Source organism: Cervus elaphus, chromosome 17 (assembly GCF_910594005.1).
Source record: "Cervus elaphus chromosome 17, mCerEla1.1, whole genome shotgun sequence".
Taxonomy (NCBI): Eukaryota; Metazoa; Chordata; class Mammalia; order Artiodactyla; family Cervidae; genus Cervus; species Cervus elaphus.
The window spans coordinates 15,340,491-15,356,862 of NC_057831.1; the positions used below are offsets into that span (position 1 = coordinate 15,340,491).

Here is a 16,372-nt window from a genome sequence, read left to right on the forward strand (position 1 = left end):
CACCCAAAGTGGCAAATAGGGAACTGATTGTGGTTGTTTTGAAGCATCAAGGATTTTTTCTCTTTGGTTTCCACTTTGCGTTTCAACCTCTATACTGTGAGCATTGTCGGGAAGTTTAGAAACAGTACCCTACTGGCTTTGCTTTGTTTAAAATCAAATCTTCAAATAATTTCGGAGATCTAGAGGAAATAAATTAGAGGCCTAAGATAATTCAGGGACACTAGAGTTACCAGTCCAAATGTATTTTCCAGAACAGTAGTAGATGGGAAGAGATAGCTACTCTGATGCGACTTGGTTTGCCCCACTGTCCTCAAGTGTTGCTTTAAAAACTGGGTTTTTGTCTCTGGTTGACCTTAAAACCGGTGTAAGGCGTAACTTAGTAAACGCATGGTCTAGTAGATAGGATGCTAACTAACCAGAAGTGTCCATTTTTAGACTGCCTTAATTTAACCTAGGAAAATTGTTACATTAAAAAAATTATTAATGATAACATGTTCTTTGACCTATTCATTTTCTTACTTCCTGAGTTCTAGATCGACCTGGGTTTCAATCTTAACCCTGCTACTTAACTCATTTTGACCCTATTTTGGTCTTAGTCATTTTTTTGTAATCAAGTGTATAGGGATATATTTGGCCCAATAATCTGCTATCAGTGAGTGTTGGTGGAATGACTTAATAATTTCCTGAATAATGACTATTTTCTTTCTCTCTTTCACCCCTGAAATCAAGTAAATGTGTTTGTGAAACAGTCTTTAAAATTTAACTCTAATTGTTTAAAGAAAATGTAATTTCTATTCCAATGGAATTTCCACTCCATGGAATACTACTCAGCAATGAAAAGGAATATATTATTGATACACACACTGGAGGAGGGCATGGCAACCCACTCCAGGATGCTTGCCTGGAGAATCCCCATGGACAGAGGAGCCTGGCGGGCAGAGTTGGACAGGACTGAGTGACCAAGCACAGCAGAGCACAGTGACACACACCTTAGGAGAATCTGTAAGGGAAGTATGCTGAACGGATACAGCATCAGATTCCCAACTCTACAGTTGAGGATGGTTATGAAATCACTAAGACAATAGACAAATGTATTCTGGTAAGATATATATGTTTCATTCATTACATCTAAAGAATTTATTCGTATGGCAATTGCCCAGACAAAATATTGAGTTTACCAGTAAGAGACACAAATAGATTATTTACAATGATAGCCACTTAATGTCAACCTTCTAAAGAGATACCACTTGCCCACCTTCCAGGTAGTGGGACTTTTCTGTCTTTGCCATCCCTTTCAGAAGTTCTTTTCTGTCTTATAGTTTATCCCGCAATCAAAGCAGGAGTTTTTCATATAGGTGCTCTGGAGTCAAATCAGGATGCAATCTGTACCTTGAACTGTCTTTTGGATTGCTGCTGCTGCATCTGCTGCTGCTAAGTCGCTTCAGTCGTGTCCGACTGTGCGACCCCATAGATGGCAGCCCTCCAGGCTCTGCCGTCCCTGGGATTCTCCAGGCAAGAACACTGGAGTGGGGCCATTGCCTTCTCCAATGCATGAAAGTGAAAAGGGAAAGTGAAGTCGCTCAGTTGTGTCCAACTCTTCATGACTCCATGGACGGCAGCCTACCAGGCTCCTCCGTCCATGGGATTCTCCAGGCAAGTGTACTGGAGTGGGCTGCCATTGCCTTCTCTGGCCTTTTGGATTATGTAGTTCCAAATTTGAATCTCTTTTTGCTCATAATTCCTTCTATATTAACTATTAATCACCTTTTGTTGTTTTGAGACTGGTTGCTACCATCATGTTGTTCTTGGGGCTAGGGTTTCCCTGCTTGGGAAGAATTCTCTGTACCCCATTAGCACCCTGGCCTACTGATTTTATAGATGTAAATGCATCCTTTTAATTCACTGGAGCATGTTTGAATTACCAAAATTTGCACAGGATACTACATATGCCCACTGCAGATAATAATATTTGGCTTTGTCAGTATAAATGATTAAGCATTTAATCAAATGCTTAGTAACATAAAAGTAAGGGCTTAGCAAAATACAATTACACTATAATTCCTGTAATGTGCTTTATATTATGCTATAATTATGTGTAATATCATAAATGTAATATAAATATTAGTTGTTACTATTATCCACAGGCCAAAGGAGATTTTCATCAACAAGGATTCTCTCCTTTGTAGCTATATCCTTGGCATTCCATGAAAAAAAAGTTAGCTTTTTCAAAATTCTACCTCTTATACATGCATTCAGGCATACCCTACATTACTTCTTGAAGTCAGGCTCTAAGAAAGTGTGGCCTAAACAGGAATGAGTTCTCCAACTCTCAGGACTTATCTGTCCCATGATCTGCCTCTTTCTAGGATGATCAAAAAGGAGAATATCCACTAACTTAATAGGGAGACCTCATCCCTGGCCAACTAGGAGTTTTTGTCTTGGAAACCCCAAATCTCACCATAACACAATAATCCAGTATCATTATGGTCCCTAAAGTCTTGTTATTAATTTTATTTTTTAATTTTTGATCAGACTGGGTCTTCACTGCTGCATATGGGCTTTCTCTAGTTGTGGTGAACAGGGGCTACTCTCTAAGTTGCCGTGAACAGGCTTCTCGTTGTGGTGACTTGTCTTGTTACAGAGCATGGGCTTTAGAGCATGGACTGGGTAGCTGTGACGCGTGGGCTTAGCTGCCCTGCAGCCTGTGGGGTCTTCCCAGAGCAGGGACTGAACCTGTGTCCCTTGCATTGACCACTGGGACCACTTAGCCACTGGACCACCAGGGAAGTCCATTAGTTCTTAACTATGTAAAAAGACCAATAGTCCAGTCCAGGCTTGACTTAACCCAGTTTTTGCCTAGTTTTGTGGTACATATTTACCTGCATTATGAAGTGAAAAATTAAGTTGCACTAAAGCTAGTTTCTGCCTCTGAATACTCAACAATGGCTTGAGAAGAGCATAGTTCTAAAAAATTAAGTCCTAACATTTTGCAGGCATCTCACAGCTTAACTTCAAACTTCAAAAACAAACATTTCTCCAAAAAAAGTCCAAGTGAACCAGCTCTGCCTACAATGCAGACCACCTTTGCATTATCATACAAGAGAGGCTTAGCTCCTTAAAATCACTCTTCTCAAATGCCTTTAATTTCTGCAGTGGTCTTTTTGCAGAGGTAAATAGCTAAATGGATCCTTTAAGTGGTTTTCCAAGAACAAAGGAATACAGAGACAGGCTTAAAGATAAAAGGAAAACTAGAAGGGGAAATTACTTAACTCTTGGCTGAATCACCAATGCCCCATTTATTCTTACTTTGGGTTGTGTAATGAGCTTTATTAGTTGCTCAGTATGACTGAGTACAGTGCACATTGAGTGATTTCCTTCCTTCTTTGCTCATTCAACATTTACAGTTCACAAAGTGAGGGATTAATAAGAGCAGTTGTGTGATTAATATGGAGTGCTTCCATTGGGTAATTTGTTTCAGACCTCTCTTGCCTGTTCAGAAACTATACTAGTAATTTGAGCAGGGAAAACTTAACAGAAAGCAGCATTAAGTAGGTAAGTAGTGGTTAATTCTAGAAGGAAACTCGAAGGTCTAAAAGATGTAGGTACTACAGGGAGCCACCATCGGCCCAGGACTGAGGAAAAATGAAGAAATTAAGATATTTAGAGGAAGGCCCTACATGGTAGACATTCAGACCTCTGAATGTCACAGTGTGAATGCCATAGAAACATGTTACCCATTACTGTGATAACTGAGAAGCTACATGGGACATGTCCACCCGTGAACCTATTTCTGTGGGCTGGGGGTAGGGGCATTCACCATTGAAGTAGGAGGGCTGTGGCCACTATGGTGATCACTCCCAGGGTTCCTTCCTGCTGATTTGCTTGCCACCATACGGAGAATAGAACAGAAGAAAAAGAATGAATTGCTTCTTCCTTCCTTGCGGTGTCCCTCCAGCACCCTTATTAAAAGATCTCAACATAGAACCTGCCTGCAAAAGAGAAAGGTAGTCTGCAAAATTGATTTGTAGCATTAGAAAACAGGGCAAAGAAAGATGGGAGATACAAAGGAAGTTTTTTAATGTTGATGTGATCTGGGTTAGGAAAAAAAAAACCAAACAAGGCTTATCGTCTTATAGTTAAGGAACTGGAATTTACAGTAACCTCAGGGTCTTGAAATGCCAGGCCAAGACATCAACATAAAAAGTGGGTTTTGATGCAATGATACCCTTGAGATTTCTTGCAAATTAAAAACAGATTCTCTCTGGGGGAGATAACACATCTAGTTTGCACAGGACTTCTGTAATATAAAACCACATTGAAAATGAACCTGCAGTCACATATTACAAACTACCATGACATAGGCAAGACACAGGGATAGCAGAGGAAAAAATTCCTGTTAAAATAAATGTAATAAAGCAATCAGATACTATAAGATATGTTTAAAATACTTAATGTCATAAAAAGAAGACAGGAATACAAGAGAATAGTTAATTAAAACAATAGACATAAAAAATGAAGATAATAAAATTAAACTAATGGAGAAACTTCTGCTTTCAGTTAAGATGTAGAAGGACGTGAAAGACAAATCATAGCAACAAGAAAAACCTCAACAAAAAATCATATTTTTCAATGAGGTCAGCAAGGAATGAAGAATGCGAGAAAGCCCTGAGGCAGTGCTTTTCAAAGAGAAATGAGGCATTCATAAATACACAGAAAACCTCAGTGATTTCCCATTTGGAGAGCTGGACTATAAAGAAAGCTGAGCGCCGAAGAATTGATGCTTTTGAACTGTGGTGTTGGAGAAGACTCTTGAGAGTCCCTTGGACTGCAAGGAGATCCAACCAGTCCATCCTAAAGGAGATCAGTCTTGAATATTCATTGGAAGGACTGGTGCTGAAGCTGAAACTCCAATACTTTGGCCACCTGATGCGAAGAGTTGACTCATTGGAAAAGACCTTGATGCTGGGAGGGATTGGGGGCAGAAGGAGAAGGGGACAACAGAGGATGAGATGGCTGGATGGCATCACTGACTCGATGGACATGAGTTTGAGTAAGCTCTGGGAGTTGGTGATGGATAGGGAAGCCTGGCATGCTACAGTCCATGAGGTTGCAAAGAGTCAGATACGACTGAGTGACTGAACTGACTGACTGACTAAATACAGGTGGATGGATAATTAGCTTGTCAAAGATGGAGATGAGAAGAAACCAACCAAGATTAAGACAATAATGTGGGCTTGTAGGATGCACAGGAATTTGGAAGAAAACTATAGTAGATTGAGTTTTCAACAAAAATGTCCTCAAGAGTATCTTCCATCCTGCAGAATCTTTCCTACAATGTGACAATGACATTCCTTCCATGGAGTAGTAGTATTCATGTTTCTTGCCTTGAATCTGGTCAAATTTGTGACAATGGTGAAAATAATGATATGTGAATTCTGAGGCTAAGTTGTGAAAGGTGTTATAGCTTCTAGCTGGCCCTCTTGGGATACACGATGTTGCAATTTCCACTGCAGGGTAAGGGGTCCACAGCTGCTATGGTGTGAGGAAAGGTCATGTGGTGGTGTTTGGAATCATCCCAAACTTAATTCTCAGCTAACAGTTGGGATCAACCAGCAGGCACGTGATTGGAGCCTTCTGTAGAAGATTCCTGCTCCCTGGAGACAGGTTACCTTCAGCCTGATTCACATGGTTCCTGAATATAATACAGTGGTCTTATTTCAGTCTGTATTGTTTTATTTCAGTTCAAATGTCAGTATATCAAATGTTTAAACTGCTAAATTTGGGGTAATATGTGATGAAGCAATAGATAACCAGAATAAGCTCCAAATTTGACAATAAATTACCTACCTTGATAGTTCTCCCCTCTCTACATGCCACTTATACTCAATTACCAGGGAAGCAGCAATAAGTAGTAAAGCCTGGAAAACAGGTATTGAAAAACACACTCCTCTACACCCTCACAATGTTTGGATTCTGAACCTTATCAAAGTTGAATCTAAACATGAGCCAAAAATATCTGAAAGTACCCAACCTCCTCCCAACTCAAATACTAAAAAACAGACAATCAAAGACATAGAGTTAACGTGTTGGGGAGTTAGGCTAATTATGAGTGAATTTAAGTTTGAAAATAAACCCTGTGGCTTGACTATTTAACATAACTCGGAATAATCTGAATAATCACCCTCATTTTAACTAAGGAATGGGCTTGCACTCTCTGGTAATAATCAAAACAAAACAAATTACATTTTAGTCTTCAGTGTTTTTTAAAATAAATATCTAAGTTAATTTTTTAATGGATGTGAAAATAAGCAGGAAAAAATGGGACCATAGTCAATAAAAGTAGACCTAGAGTTGACCCTAGACATGAATTTGAGCTATTTCCAGGAGATAGTGGAGGACAAAGGAGCCTGGCATGCTATAGTCCATAGGGTTGCAGAGAATCGGACACAACTTGGTGACTGAACAACAGCAAAGAGAAGACCCACCTATTTGACTCTATAGACTGGAACTTTCACACAACTATAATATGGAAGCATATATAAGAAAGCATAGATACAATAGGTGAAACTATATAATATTTCAGTAAAGAAAAATATTAAAAAGAAGAAAATAAATTTTAGAACTAAAAATTGTATTGAAAAATACAAAACCAGAAATATTCTTTAAAAGTATCCATTAGTCTTAACAGCCAGATTTGATAGTGTAGAAGAAAGGATTAGTTAACTTGAAAATGTTAAAAAGAAATTAACTAATCCCAAGAGAGAAAAGATAGAGGGGGGAAAAGTCAGGTTGTCAACAGCCTATGAGATAATATCAAGTAGTTCAACCTATTTGCACTTGAGTTACAAAAGAGAGGGAAAGAGAGAATTGGGTAGAAAAAAATATTTGAAGAAGAAATAATAGCAAAAAAAATTATTTACATTTGATGAAAAACATCAAACCCTAAACAGGATAAATACAAAGAATCAATACCTATACATATCATGGTCAAATTGCTGAAAATCAAGGATAAAAAGAAAATCTAAAAAAAAAAAAAAAAAGCATCAAGGGAGAAAACACTCATTACAGGATAGCAATAGAAGCACTCCATCTGATTTATTAGAATGAGTGTAAGCCACAATGGAATACTTTAAAGGGCTGAAAGAAGGAAAAAACAAAACAAAACTGTTAACTTAGATGTCTATATTTAGGGAATATATCCTTCAAAAATGAAGGCAGATTTTCTGATAAACAATTTTTAATGCAACAGATTTTTACTATAAAAAGTGCTGATCAGGCTCATCAGGCTGCATGGAAATGATACCAGATGGACATGCAGATTTATAAGAAAGAATGAAGAGTGCTGGAAATGTGGGTAAATATAAACCGTTGGTTCTTTTCTTTAAATATTTAAAAGGAAAATTGACTTTATAAGGCAAAAAGTGCAACAATGTATTGTGGGAGTTATAGCATGCACTAGTTAAATCTGTATAGTAGCACAAAGGAATGGAGAGGTTACATAGAAATATACGGTTGTAAGATTCATCTGTTAGCAGTATGTGTGTGTGTGTGCTGTCTTATCTGACTCTTTTCGACCTCGTGGACTGTAGCCTACCAGGCTCCTCTGTCCATGGAATTCTCCAGGGAAGAAATAATGGAGTGGGTTGCCGTTTCCTGCTCCAGGGTATCTTCCTTACCTAGGGATAGAGCCTGAGTCTCTTGCATCTCCTGCGTTGGCAGGCGGATTCTTTACCACTGTGCCACCTGGGAAGCCCTCTATTAGTAGAAAAATAGTTTAATTTCAATTTCTATGGTAAATTAAGGATGCATATAATAACTCCTAAAACAGGCTTGCTTCATCTCAGCGTCACTGACCTACTACTGGACCAGATGATTCTTCGTCATGGGGGTCTGTTTTGTACATTACCGGATGTTTAGCGGCATCATTGGCTTCTAGCCACCAGATGCATGGTATCCATGACCTCCAGTGTGACAACCCCAAATTCCTTCAGTTATCGCCAGTGTGCCCTGAGAAATAATACTGCCTCCTATTGAGAACCGCTGCCCTAAGGGCAATCATTGGAAGACACACAATGAACGAAACACCCACACACACCACATAGTAATAGCTATAAGGTCCGTGGAAGAAGTAAAAAGGAATATTAAAAGCAAGGAAATAGGCAAAGAATTCAATCCAAAAAAGTGCAGCAAATAAGAAAAAAGAAGGAAGAATTGATGGGACAAATGAAAGACAAATTACAAGATAGTAGAACCAACCATATTGACAATTACCGTAAATGGGCTAAACACTTCAAAAGTAAGAATTTTTTTCACAGATTGGAATAAAAAAAAATCACACTATGTGTTGTTCACAAGAGATGCACTTTTAATGTGGAAACAGATTAAAAGTAAGGATCAAGATAATTATACAAACACTAATTAAACCATAGAACTGGTATGATTATGTTAATATGAGACAAATTGGATATCAGTACAAGGAACATTACCAATGGTAAAGAGGGGTGTTTTAATTGTGGTAAAATTGAATTAATCAAGAAGACATAGCAATCCTAACTTGTGCGCGGCGTGTGTGCTAAATCGTGCTAAGTCACTTCAGTCATGTCCGATTCTTTGTGACCCTATGGACTGTAGCCTGCCAGGTTCTTCTGTCCATGCGGATTCTCCAGGCAAGAATCCTGGAGTGGGTTGCCATGCCCTCCTCCAAGGTATCTTCCCAACTCAGGGATCGAAACTATGTCTCCTATGTCTCCTGCATTGCAGGTGGATTCTTTACCATCAAGCCACCGGGGAAGCCCTAACTTGTGCAAGTACTTAATAACTGAGTCTGCGAATTTGGCTACCATGTTAGACCCTGTGAAAAAGAACTGAAGTGCTCTGCCCACAGCTCTGGCTGAGCTTCCAACTGGCAGCCCAGCCAAACGTCAGCTTCAAGAGTGAGTCATCTAAGCCTTCCAGTTTTCAGTATCTTAGTTGGTATCACATGAAGAAGAACCACCATGTCACCTTACAGAATTATGAAAGATAATAAGCTGTTTTAAGCCACTACATTTTGGGTGGTTTGTTGTGCAGCAATAGATAATGGATATGATACCTATATACCTGAAAAATCAAGAACTAGCAATAAAAGCATGTTATTTAGTGATATGAAAGTCATATCGAAAGGGATCAGTAAAAAATATTAAAGTGTTTGCCTCTTTGATACTTTAAACTATTACCTTGGTACAAACAATTTTCTTAAAAGAGAACTTATGCATTAATAAAAATTCTGAGTGAGTTGCCCAGGATTTAGTACATAAAGATGGAAATATGAAAAAGAAGTTAATAGAGTAGGAAATAGAATGGCCAGGTATTATAGGAGTTCTAGAAGGAGAAACAAGAAAAGAAAGGTTTGTTGATACTCAAAGAGATAATAGCTGAAGTATTATCAATACTTGATGAGAAATGAATCCTCAAATGTGGAAAATAGAATTCCTGAGGAAAAAAGAATCCATATCTAGACATATCATATGAAAACTGAAAAATACCTGCATCATAAAGATATTAAAAAAGGATGCCAAAGAAGAAACATATTACATTTATAGGAATAATGACCCTCAAAAGACTTCTCAAAGCAACAATAAAAACCAGAAGACCATGGAGTAATATACTCAAAGTGCTGAGAGAAAATAAACCGATACCCAAATAAAACATTGTTCAGCAATCAGAGCAAAATAAAAATATCTGTTATTCCTGTTATATTAAAAAAATCACACAACTGTTGTTCAGATACTGGGGTACTTTCATGTTGATTGGTAAATAGCTATTGCTCCAAGCCCTCTGGGGGCTTCCTAGGAAGCGCAGTGTAAAGAATCTGCCTGCCAATGCAGGAGGCATAAGAGATGTGGATTTGACCCCAGGGTCAGGAAGATCTCGAGGAGGAAATGGCAGCCCACTCCAGTATTCTTGCCAGGAAAATTCCATGGACAGAGGAGCATGGTGAGCTACTGTTCATGGGGTCACAAAGAGTCGGACAGGACAGCACACACACACAGAAGCCCTCGGAGTGTCCCTTAGAGCCTTCCTTCCCATCTCTCTAAAATCTAACAACTAAAAGCTTAATCCCTGGCACAGAGAGAGGCTTACAGGACCTTGCTCCAGCCCTGTGACTGGTTTCTAATTTGTTTAGTTGAGTCCTGCCCGTCTGCCAAATCCTGCCTCCCAGGCACTGCCGTTGGATGTCCCAGAGAGCCTCCAAAGGACCGGCCTATTCCTTGCCTGAGCCGGTCACCTGGCACCGGTTGTGGTGGTGGGGCCGTGTGGGTACCGCTGACGGTATGTGCGGTGTCTGTGGCTCCCGGGTGCCAGCACCCATCATGCAGCGTTCTCCAGGCCACAGTGGCCGTCTGTCCCACTGGTAGCAGCGCTTGTACCCTGGGGGACCAACACCCAGCACCAGTCTGGCTCTCTCCCCAATGCTGTGGCCACCTGCTGCAGGCTGACACTCCTTTGGATTCACCTTTGAATCACCACTTGTAGAAACTGTAATCTCCTTAGGACTTTGCCTCTGAGAAAGCTCTGATGAAACAGAAATCAGTTGATAGCAGTAATGGTGGACACCTTTGGCCCTGTTCAGATGCTGCAAGTTCTTCCAGCATAAGACATTCTGTGACAGACACAAGGCCAGAGAGGTTAAGCAGAACTAGATGAGTGGTTTGAAGCCAGAGGAGGCCCCTTTTGTTACCCTATTTATTTTCAGTTCTATTTAATTGGAAGACTTTGTTAAAACCATTTTTACACCCTCCATCATAGGCACACAACATTTGTTCTTATAATAAAAATAGGAACTAAATTCTATACTGCTTCCCCTGTACCAGGTGCATTATGAACATGCATTAACACATTTGGGTCATAGAATTATTACTACAATTCTCATTTGACAAGTGGCAATACTAAAACATAAAGAAGATATTCAAAACTTAAGTTGCAGAATTGAGATTTGAACCCAGGAAGCTTAAACACAGAGCCAGTTGTGATCACTGCAATATTATGTTTCTTCTGGATTGTAGGATTAGGTGTAACCTAATTAAGTATGATAATCCAGTAAGAGATAATAGATTTAATAACTATGTAAAAATCTTAGCTATGAGAATTGGGAAAAAACTAATATGAGTCAATATTTTAACAGTTAAAATTGTAATGTAACTTCAGGACCAGCTCAAACTGGTCCTTTTCTGTAGATAGATAAATGGATGTCTAGTTGTCTTGCAGACACAGCAGAGCCAAAACTGCAAGTCATGAACCTGAGCATGTGCAGATAAGGAAAGTCTCCCTCAAGTTACACTCAGAACCCACATCTTCTCCACTTGGAACCTGAACACTGGAACCCTTTCAGAAATGAGGGCTCCATTGTCCTGGAAGATCCGGTGCTAAAACCCACCATTCTGTACCTTACCATCTATGGCTAAATGTTGGGAAGATCCCCTGGAGAAGGGAAAGGCTACCCACTCCAGTATTCTGGCCTGGAGAATTACATGGACCGTATTGTCCATGGTGTCGCAAAGAGTCAGACACGACTGAGCGACTAAGCACAAAGCTCTCCAATGGGAAACTACCCCACTGGCACTTCTACATACCAGCCTGTCGTCCGTAATTCAAAGAAAGTTTAACCAAACCCCAGACTGGGGAGAAAGACTTGAGCCCTGCCTCCTGCCATGACAGTTGACTTTGCACACAAGCTCTTTTTTTGCTCAAGGGCTGGTGTAATATTATTGGCTTCTCTGCATGTCAGACAGTGAGCCCTTGCTCGGTAGCAATATTAAGAGAACGTCTTTATGTATTGAGACTATTAAGTCACCCAATTACTCTCAGTTTAGCGCAGAGTTTATTGAAAGAAGGGGACGACAGAGGATGAGATGGTTGGATGGCATCACCGACTCAATGGACATGAGTTTGGGTAAACTCCAGGAGTTGGTGATGGACAGGGAGGCCTGGCATGCTGCGGTCCATGAGGTCGCAAAGTGTTGGACACGACTGAGCAACTGAACTGAACTGAATTAGTCTCAGTACCTGTTGTTGTTTAACTGCTAAGTTGTGTCCAACTCTTTTGTGACTTCATGTACTGTAGCCTGCCACGCGCCTCTGTCCATGGGATTTCCCAGGCAAGAATACTGGAGTGGGTTGCCTTTTGCTTCTCCAGGAGATCTTCCCGACCCCGGGATTGAACCTGGGTCTCCTGCTTGGCAGGAGGATTCTTTACCACTGAGCCACCTGGGAAGCTCAGTCTCAATACCAAGCATGGGTATTTTGAAAAGGCTCTCCGGGTAACACTAATTACTGTCGAGGTTGAGGACTACTGCTCAGCAGCTGAGGTTGGCAAACTACTGCCCAGAGCTGCCTATTTTTGTAGATGAAGTTTTATTGGAACATGGTCATCCTCATTTGTTGTGTGTCCTTTATGTCTACTTTTGTGCCACAGTGCAGAGTAATCGCCACAAAGACCATATGGCCTGCAAAGCCTAAAATATTTTCTGTCTGGCCCTTAACAGAAAAAGCTTGCCAGTTCTTTCTCTACAGCACTGAAAATGAACGAACTAGTACTATGATAATATTTTTAAAAATCTCCAATAAAATTTTTAATGAAACAAAGGCAAGCTGGTGAACAATATGTACAGTGTAATACAATTTATATGGAATTCCAAAATATACAATACTACCGTAATGTACTAATTTATATAGGAAATTTTTTTTTTTTAACACACAGAAATGTTAAGCACAACATTGAGGATAGTTGCTACATGTAGGGAAGAAGGAAGCAAAGTAAGATTGGGAAAAAGTACAGGCAGAGGAGAGCTAAACCAAAGAAAGAAACAAAGCAAGACAAAATGGTAAGATCGACCGGAGCTGGAGTAGGTTTATGTCATTCTCCATAGTTTTCTAAATGCTTAAATAATTAAAGATGGTAGACACTGAAGCTTTTGTTTTCTCCCATTACAACAAAATATTTTGAGTATATTAACTGTTTCTTTCTCACAATTATTCAGTGACACAGATTTTTGTTGTTGTTTTTTTTTAAATTGAAGTATAGTTGATTTGCAAAGTGAAACAAGTTTTAGTGTTAACTCCAAGAGGGTAGGAACTATATCTGTATTTGCTCACCACTGAATCACTAGCAACTAAAGCAGTGCTTGGCACTTAGTATATGATCAAGAAACATCTGTTGAATAAACGAACTAATGAGTAATGAATGCATTTTAACTGCTGAAGCCCAGCCAAACAAAGTGGCTTATGTGAAGTAAGATTGTTCATTTGTTTGAATTCAGGTTACTGATAACTAGTTGACTAATTCATAATATTCTAAGTTAGCCTCTTTTCTCCTCCTTTTCTATAATGTCATGCCTTTGGACCAACAGCCTTGACAAGAAGTGAACTCATGCTAGCGTTTTTCCTGCAATTATTAGAAACATAATCTTGAGACCATTGAGTTACTAATTTCATGTTTTTTGTTGTTTGGTGTATATGAGAATGAGCATATGACTTGGTTAACTGTCTCCTGTGGCATTAACATATTTTATGAATTATGCACCTGGGAAGAAGGGCTAGATTCAGTGATTAACTAGGATGGCTGCCTAGAAGGTAGATTGCTTTAGTATACACATCTAATACTAATATTATTTCTAATGTAATTGTCTTTGCTAGTCATTTATTGAATGGAAAGAAGGCCTGCTCCACCAGACTCCTCTTTCATGATGCCGTTGTAGCATTTTCTTTTTCTTTTAATGTCTTTATTCTATTGATTATAGTTAAGGTGGTAACACTGTCAACCCCTCACCATCAACAACAGTTTCATTAAGGACAGAAACATAGTTTCAAAGCCTTTTAGAATCTTCAAGTTTAAATTAGTTATTTCATTTTTCTTTCTCAGTGAGGAAATTAGATTTACAAATGAGAAAGCTGAAGTTAAAATAATTAGGCGTTGTCCAAGCTCACAAAACAAAAATGTGGCAAAGTTATGATTTAGGTCCAAATATAATTTCAAAAGCACTTTTTTCTTTACTGTTCTAGGAGGCTAACACCAGGCTGGACATGGGAAACTAAGGAGCAAGTCTAAAACAGTACCTTTCCTGATCTTAGAAGGTAGGTTGCTTTTATTTGTCTTTCAATTAATTTTTAGGTTTTGGATTTGTTACTTGCAGTTCAAAGTACCTAGTGAGTTCTAAACTTGTGTTGGGTTTTTAGGCCAAGGCTGGATTTCCAGAAAAATGTCTGCCACCTATCCTGCACTACAGACTTGCCGACAAATGAGTGTTTACTCCATAATGGACTTTTATCCCCGTCTCTGAGTCCGTGGTGGTCTCGATCTCCCCTACTAGGGCTGGCTCCAAACCAAATGGCTCAGTGCTTCCAGGCAACATCTGTCTATGCTTGCCAGTTCATATAATGTATTTCCCCTAGTCATATAAATCCTCACTTGTGTGGATAGATTATAGCTGTGTACAGTATAGCTGGATTATCTATGTGGCCCAGTGCAATAGTAAGGGTTCTTATAAAGAGGGAGGTAAGAAGGTCAGAATCCGAGAAGAGCATGTGATGATAGAAGCAGGCTGGAGCAGCATGGTTAGAAATCAAGACACACAGCAGCCTCTGAGCACTGGAAGAGCCCCAAAATACATTCTCTGCTCGATCCTCCAGAAAACTCTCGGCTCTGCCAACACTTTAATTTATGCCCCATACGACCCATTTCAGACTTCTGAACTTCAACCTGTGAGATAATGAACTTTTATTGTTTTAAGCTACTAAGTTTGCCGCATGTTGTTACAGCAGCAATAGGAATCAATACACCTATGTGCTCTCACCCCAGGTTAAGCAATAGAACATTAACCATGCCTCTGAGAGCCTCTGTCTGCGCCTCTCCAATAACATCTCTCCCCTTTCCTACCAAGGGTAACTATTATTCTGAATATTAGTTTTATTATCTCCTCACTTTTCATTATATTCTATCTGTATATACTTCTAGTGGTATGTTAAGTGTTATTTATAGTTTTCTGAAATGGCTTTGTCACTCAACATCATGTTCGAGATTCATCAATGTGATGTGTGAAGCTGTGGATCATTTATTTTACTGCTGTTGTATTCTAGTTTTATGAGTATATGGCAATTGAGTTATCTTCTTGTTAGACATTATTCTACCTTTTCATTCTTGACTTAATCTAGTAAAATAACTGCAGGCTGTCCTCTGAATGGGTAAGAGCAATATATAAGGAAAAGCCCATCAGAGAGATCAGTGTAATATCACAATCTTTTCCTTTCTGTTTACCTCATCTTCTTTCCTGGCAAATGAATATCCTTCTCATTTTTATGACTTAATTTAAATAAGTTTCTAGATGATAGGAATTGTGGTGCTAAAACTGTTTTATATTGTACAATGTTTTGCATAATGCATTACTGCTGCTGAATAATTATGAAATAATAACAGCAATAAATGTTATGTACTACCAGCATGTAGGGGTCAGGATCATTTGGTTGCAAACAAAAGAAACTCAACTCCTACAAGCTGAAGTAGAAAGCATATTGTTTTGGTTCATGTATGTGGAAATTTTGATGGGAAGAGCTAGAACTTTAAGGCACAGATAGATACAAGGGTTGAAATGATGTCCTTAGGACTCTATTTCTCTCCATCACTCAGATTACCCATCTTTGCCTGACCTTCTTAGAAAGAGATGACCATAACGAAAAGATGCCTATTGTTGCTCCAAGTCTACTTCATTTTACAAGTCATTTGTCCAGAAAAAGCGAATATCACATTCCCTCCTAGTGACCTGATATGAAATCTCTGATGATCTGGAGACATTTTAATTGATTTTGCTTGAGTCGTGACAGTCTTACCTGCTTGGCATGGACTGAAAATATTAATATGGAATGGATGAACTTCCACACTAATCCAAAGGAAAGGATGCTGAGCAGAAAGGAAACGTCCTCTACCACATACATCAGAAAACCTTCTCAGGTTTAATATATTTAACACTACGCCTAATGTGGGCCTTCCCAGGTGGCTCAGTGGGTAAAAATTTTGCCTGCAATTTAGGAGACAAAGGAGATGCAGGTTCGATCCCTGGATTGGGAGGATCCCCTGGAAGAGAGCATGGCAACCCCCTCCAGTATTCTTGCCGGGAGAATCCTGTGGACAGAGATGCCTGGTGGGCTACAGTCCATAGGGTCACAGAGAGTCAGACACTATTGAGCACATATGCATGTTTACTTAATATGAAGTGGCTGTGGTCTTAATCTAAACAAAAACAATCTTTGTAAGCATGGATTCTCCCAGTCAGTCATAAAAATCCAAATAAAATTCAGTTTTATAACCCATTATCTGGTTACATTTTCTCTGGGATCCAGA

At 39.3% G+C, this 16,372-nt stretch overlaps 1 long non-coding RNA gene across 1 annotated transcript in view; it reads left to right on the forward strand.

Annotated features, from left to right (window-relative positions):
- Positions 1-16,372, forward strand: part of LOC122673409 — a 47,817-nt gene that overhangs the window by 231 nt on the left and 31,214 nt on the right. Inside the window, exon 2 of the long non-coding RNA XR_006334676.1 lies at positions 14,041-14,112. This is a non-coding gene — a long non-coding RNA (uncharacterized LOC122673409). The remainder of the gene's footprint in view (positions 1-14,040; positions 14,113-16,372) is intronic.